The sequence below is a fragment of the Trichechus manatus genome, unplaced genomic scaffold (assembly GCF_000243295.1).
Source record: "Trichechus manatus latirostris isolate Lorelei unplaced genomic scaffold, TriManLat1.0 scaffold00126, whole genome shotgun sequence".
NCBI classification, from domain to species: Eukaryota; Metazoa; Chordata; class Mammalia; order Sirenia; family Trichechidae; genus Trichechus; species Trichechus manatus.
The window spans coordinates 7,327,575-7,333,807 of NW_004444062.1; the positions used below are offsets into that span (position 1 = coordinate 7,327,575).

The window sequence follows — 6,233 nt, forward strand, 5'->3', positions numbered from 1 at the left end:
AGGTGATAAGAGGAGACATAAAAATAGTTGAATGCCTATTTTCCTGATAATGGCCTGGTTTAAAGTTTTACTGGGAAAATTCTCTCTTGTTTTTTACTTCTTTAGTTTCTTTTAGGACTATTTTTAGATTACGCCACCTCTGGCCTTTCTACCTTTTTGCCTGCTAGCATCTTTCATATTAACTGACTCTCAACTGAAAGTGTTCCAAGACTTGACTTTGTTCAGCCTACAGGACAATCCGTGGTACAGCCATGCTAGGCTGTGGCAATGCAGTGCAAGCATTTACTTATTTCATCTGTAATTAAAAACTTGATTTGTGCTGCTTTAGGGACACTGTTTCATTTCCTTTGTAGCTAAGGGGATGAGGGTCCTTTTACCCAGTCCGTCTTGTTTGGAAAATCTCTCCTTTCTTTGTTTCACTCTGTCTCTTTCTCCTCCTCCCCTCTCTCTCTCACATAACCACTATGAATTTTATGAATGACATGAAAGGATAATATGGATAATATACCCTAGACTATACATCTGGAAGGATGACCTGTAAAATAAGTAAAAAGCATGTTCTTAAATTAAGACTTGTCTCGGCTTTTTTGCTGTTTTGCCATATCTCCGCAATGTGGTTTCATCTTCGGTTTTGTTTAGTCTTTGTAAGTAAACACTGTTTCGGATGATTAAAAGAGTGTTTTGTTCCTTAGCCTTGTTTACGTTTACCTGCCTGAGACATTTCAACACACACAGGCAGTTCTAGAATTTTGGTCTTGGATTGTTTCAGTCTTCAAAACAGGAATTAAAAGCCTACATAACTGTTGATGAGATACTTGTAAGAAGCCCTTTGGAAAGTATAAAACTATTGTACTTTATTTCTAATGTAAATGTAAACATTGACAAAGACTAGTTGTTAGAATGACTTCAAAATATAATACATGCAGTCCCCACGTTAGGAATGTCTGATTTATGGACAACTCATACTTGCCGTTTAATGTCATGTACATTTGCTTTCACTTTGAAATGATTGAACCAACCCCTGCTCCCAACAAATTCTTCTTCACAGTTACCTTCACTTGCTGCATGTACAGCTTTTAAATCATTGAAAAGGCTTTCAGCCTTTTCTTGTACTAACCAACCAACCAAACCCATTGCCGTTGAGCTGATTCCGACTCACAGCGACCCTACAGGACAGAGTAGAACTGCCCCATAGGGTTTCCAAGGAGCAGCTGGTGGGTTTGAACTGCCAGCCTTTTGGTTAGCAGCCATAGCTCTTAACGACTGCGCCACCAGGGCTCTGCTTGCACTAAAGTAAGGCTAAATAAGACCATATGCACTTGTTCCAACTTACCTACAAATTCAACTTGAAGACACAGTTAGGAACGGATCTCATTCATAACCTGGAGAATGGCTGTACAGAACCCTCAAGGTCCAGTTGAAGACCCAGGATTTATCTTTGCATTCTCCCTGACCCAGTGAAATCCCAGCCAGGCTGTGCTGTGTGCTCATTAGAGCTCCAGAGTTAACTCCATTTGGTGCTGCTTAGGAAAGACACTTCACCACGATGCATATAAAGTTCCTGGTGACTGAGGATGTTCACCTTATTGCTCATTACTTTACAGATGTGGCAGAGGAGTTCAAAAGCATGCTCCCAAACCATATATCGAATAAGGGTTAAATATCCAGAATCTGTAAAGAACTACAACTTAGCAGCAAAAAGACGAACAACCCAGTCAAAAAATGGGCAAAAGGACTTGAACAGACATTTCACCAAAGAAGATATGCACATGGCCAAAAAAACATATAAAAAGATGCTCAACGTCATTAGGTATTAGGGAAGTGCAAATCAAAATCACAGTGAGATACCATTTCACCCCCACTAGAATGGCTATAAGGAGCCCTCGTGGTGCAGTGGTTAAAGCGCTCACCTGCCAACCAAAAGATCAGCAGTTCAAACCCACCAGTTGCTCCGCGGGAGAAAGATATGGCAGTCTGCTTCTGTAAAGATTATAGCCTTGGAAATGCTATGGGGCAGTCCTACTGTGTCTTACAGGGTCGCTATGAGTCAGAATCACTCGATGGCAATGGATAGGATGGCTATGATTCAAAAAAACAGAAAACAAAAAAAATGTTGGCGAGGAAGTGGAGAAATTAGAACCCTCATCCATTACTGGTGGAACTGTAAATGTTCAGCCATGGTGGAAAACAGTTTGGCAGTTCCTCAAAAAGTTAAATATAAAATTACCATATGGCCCAGCAATTCCCATCCTAGGTACATACCCCAAAGAATTGAAAATAGGAACACAAACAGACTTGAACACCAGTGTTCATTGCAGCACTATTCTCAGTAGCCAAAATGTAGAAACAACCTGAATGTTCATCAGCAGATAAACAGATAAACAAAATGTGGCACATATGTACAATGGAACATTTACTCAGCCACGAAGAGAAGCGAAGTCCTGATACACGCTACAGCATGGGTGAACCTTGGAGACATTATGCTGAGTGAAATAAGTCGGTCACAGAATGACAAATAGTGTTTGATCTCACTTACATGGAATATCTAGTACAGGCAATGGTATAGGAACCAGAGTTTATTAGTGGTTACCAGAGGTGTTGGGGGGGGGAGGAGGAGTCACTGCTTAGGGGGCACTGAGTTTCTGTTAAGGGTGATGGAAAAATTTGGAAACAGATAATGGTGATGATTATACAACATGATGAACGTAATTAATGTCACTGAATGGTTAATGCAAAAAAAAAAAAATAGAAATGGCAAATGTTTTGTTATATATATTTACCACAATCATAATAATAATACAAAACATGCACCTAAGAAGTGAACATGAACGCAGGGAGGATGCTCACCTGTCACCTTAGAGACGTGTTGTTAAAATGGACTGATGCTCCTGGTCTGCTCGTGTCCACAGAGTCTATTCTTTTTGGTTTGTAAAATTTTAATAATGAAGTCCTTTTGGAATTGTGATACTTAAACTCCTTTTTACAAAGAAGAGAGGTAAAATGGGAAGAGGGATGAGGTGGGACTGGGTAAGGGTGGATTATGACTCCTCAGTGTTTAAATATTCAAGCAGGTTAAAAAGGACATTAACCTTTTGTAAAGATTTGCCTTTTTTCTTTTCTCCCGCAGGAGTGGCTGTTTGAAGAGTTCTAAGAGACTGAAACTTAATGAGCTATGAAGTTGCCTAGGGGATATTTTTGTATCTTTTATAGTTTCTATCATGGAGTCTGCAGGCATGTGGATCAGACCTAAAAGGGAATATTGGTACTACGCTGGATACAGAATTCTGTTTGCTTTGAAACAGTGTTGGTTTAAAAAGTCTGCTGAAAAATTTTACATATCCAGAGAAGGAAAAAGCCCATTTTTTATCTTCCTGGCCACCCCCCAGCCACCATCCCTCCCAGTTCTCCATCCCCTGCCTTGATGTACACCCTGCAATTTTTCCTGTATGATATACAGTGGAATTTGAGCTTATGCCTGGGGGACGCAGGCGTGCGTGCGTGCATGCACATGTGTGCATCGGTGTGTGTGTGTGTGTGTGTGTGTGGGTGTGTGTGTGTATGTGGGTGGGTGGGTGTTTGTGTATTCCCCTAACCCTTATGTCCCTTTTTTGATACTGGTTGTAAGAAGACCCTCTTACAGTTAAACTGTTACAAAATGTAAAAGGTGAATCTTTGGTGGAGGAAAGTCCTTGGAGATAATCTAGCCTTGAGAAACTGATCCCCCACGAGATCATGGAGTTGGATGGGACCAGATCCTAGACTTTGGATACCTGGACCATGAATTCAGCACTAACTCACTCCTGCCTCCACCACGCCACCCCTCGGTTGCTTCTAAAAGATTGATGGTTTCATTATTTGTTTTTAACGTGAGACAAGCAATTCTTGTTGGCCCTTTGAATAAAGGCAGAAAATGGTTTAAAGTAATTCAGGCAAAATCGTCTTATTTTGATTACCCAAGACCAAACAAAACAACAACCAAAAAAAAAACCCACTTCTGGTGAAAGATGGGCCTGAATCTACCTCTGGCATGTTTTTCTTGGTGCACTTCCTGGTTTCCATCTTGTAACTAATGCTTGTTATTTAAAAGACTTTTTGTGGTTAAATTCCCCTTTAGGCCTGGCAAAGCCTATTCTTTTTTTTTTAGCTTTACATAGTTCATGGAACACCTGAAAGAACCCAGAGGCAAAGGTAGTAGTACATTTATGGTAGGTCTGGGGCGAGGGCCCCCTGCCGTCTGGGGAAGCGCCAAGCCCTCCTCCGTGTCAGTGTTGCTGGTGTGGTGCCGCAGACACTTCTTCTATTTCAGTGATAAAAACCATGTTTCTCATTTGACTCCCAAAAGATAATTTCCATTAAAATATATTTTAAAGTATTTACTGTAAATATACTCATTCTGTTCTGTTTCTGGCACCAAACGTAAAATTTCTAACCTTTTAAATGAAAGGTAGACTCAATGTAATGTGCATTTTTTCTGACAACTCTGAAAAGCGCACACTGTGTGCATGTATGTATACACAGTGGGGTAGAAGAAGTCAGCGTGGAAATCAACTTCACTGAGGTCAGAAAGTTGCAGTATAGGAACTTCTCCGTTTTGTGTGTATTAGTGTAAATAAATATATGTGTGGTCAAGACCAGTTGTTAAAAACAAACAAAAAAGCATCCTTTTTTGCATTAAAAATATTGTGCCCTCAAAATGGTGAGGGATAAAATGTAAAATATTCCTCAGCTTTAATTATTTTTTAATTTTATTCAGGTCAGAGCACTTTTTTAAAGAGCAATACAACAGACAACAAGAGAATACTCATAAATATTTAAAATTGTATTTATACCAAGAGTATGTTTTGAATATTTTCTAATACTTGAGCAGTTTTTGTCTGGCTGGCTTTCAAATATGCCAAATGTTAAGCATTTGATACTTTCACCATGTAAGCTTTTTACTAGTTTATATTGTCTAGTGATAATTCTTACGTGTTCCCAAAGCAACTGATGTTTACAGGTCTTGTGTTTTCCTTCCTCTTTTAGAAGGACTGGGGATCCACAGCAAATCACATGCTAAACACTAATGACGGGCAGCTTTGCGGCATAATAAATGAGTCGGCAACCGTCTGGGTGTAAAAATCTGTAAAGGAAAATTTCCACTGTTTTGAGTGTCAAGTGTGTATTTAACTGGTTTGTACTTTTAAGACTTTTGTACTACCAAAGTAGAGTTAAAAATAAAAATGTCAAACCCAGTCAGCGTGTGGTTTTTGAACTGCCCGATTATTGATTCCTTAGACTCAGAAAACACAACTGTGGTCGTGTAGTTTACCCAGCTTGATTATACGGTGCCGAATTTCTTATGTCTCGGATGGCCAAGTGATTAGTCAGCTGACTTTCCTCATTGGATTTCCTCCGTAAGACCTCTCTCAATTATTTTTTATATTTGGAGATCATTTTAGACTTAAAGAAGGGTTGCAAAAGCAGTACAAAGTGTTCCAGTAGACCCTTCACTCTGTTTGCCTTGTGTTAAAATCTTACATAACCATAGAACAATGATCAAAACTAAGAAATTAAGATCGGTACAATACTATGAAAGAAACCACTTCTTTATCTGGATGGCACCAGTTTTTCTGGTGTTTTTCTCTGTTCTGAACTCCACAGCGCATTTAGTTGTCAGTCTCCCGAATCTCCTTTCATCTGTGGTTATTCCTCAGACTTCCCTGTGTTTCAGAATACTGACATTTTGTGGAGTAAAAGAAACCCCAAATCAAGTCAGTTCCAACTCATAGCGACCCTGTAGGACAGAGTAGAACTGCCTCGGAGGGTTTCCAAGGCTGTAAATGTTTATGGAAGCAGACTAGCCACATCTTTCTCCTGTGAAGCAGCTGGTGGGTTTGAACCACTAGTCTTTCAGTTAGCAGCCGAGTACTTAATCATTGCGCCACCAGGGCTCCTTTTTGAGTACTCGTCAGTTATTTCATAGAAGCCCCTCAAGTTAAGTTTGCCAGCTGTTTGCCATGGTTAGTTTGAGGTTTTGCATTATAGGAAGGATACCACAGAGGTGATATATACCCTTTTCTTCGCTTCATAGTTAAAAAAAAAGTTGCCGTGGAGTCAATTCCGATGCATAGCAACCCTATAGGATATGTATTTCTATTGGTGTCAGCCATGATCATTTAGTCAAGGTGCTGTCTGCCAGGTTTCACTTTGGTAAAGTTACTATTTTGCCCTTCTTAATTAATACATTTTTGGGG

The 6,233-nt window shown here is 39.8% G+C and overlaps 1 protein-coding gene across 2 annotated transcripts in view; it reads left to right on the forward strand.

Moving 5' to 3' along the window:
- The window catches only part of RELL1 (RELT like 1), an 84,972-nt gene extending 81,498 nt beyond the window's left edge, over positions 1 to 3,474 (forward strand). Inside the window, exon 7 of one of the 2 annotated variants that reach the window (XM_023738967.1) lies at positions 3,101 to 3,474. The gene's annotated coding sequence lies outside the window, so the exon portion shown is untranslated. The remainder of the gene's footprint in view (positions 1 to 3,100) is intronic. The other variant, XM_004384678.2, reaches the window with a different exon arrangement.
- The last annotated feature ends 2,759 nt before the right edge of the window (positions 3,475 to 6,233 follow it).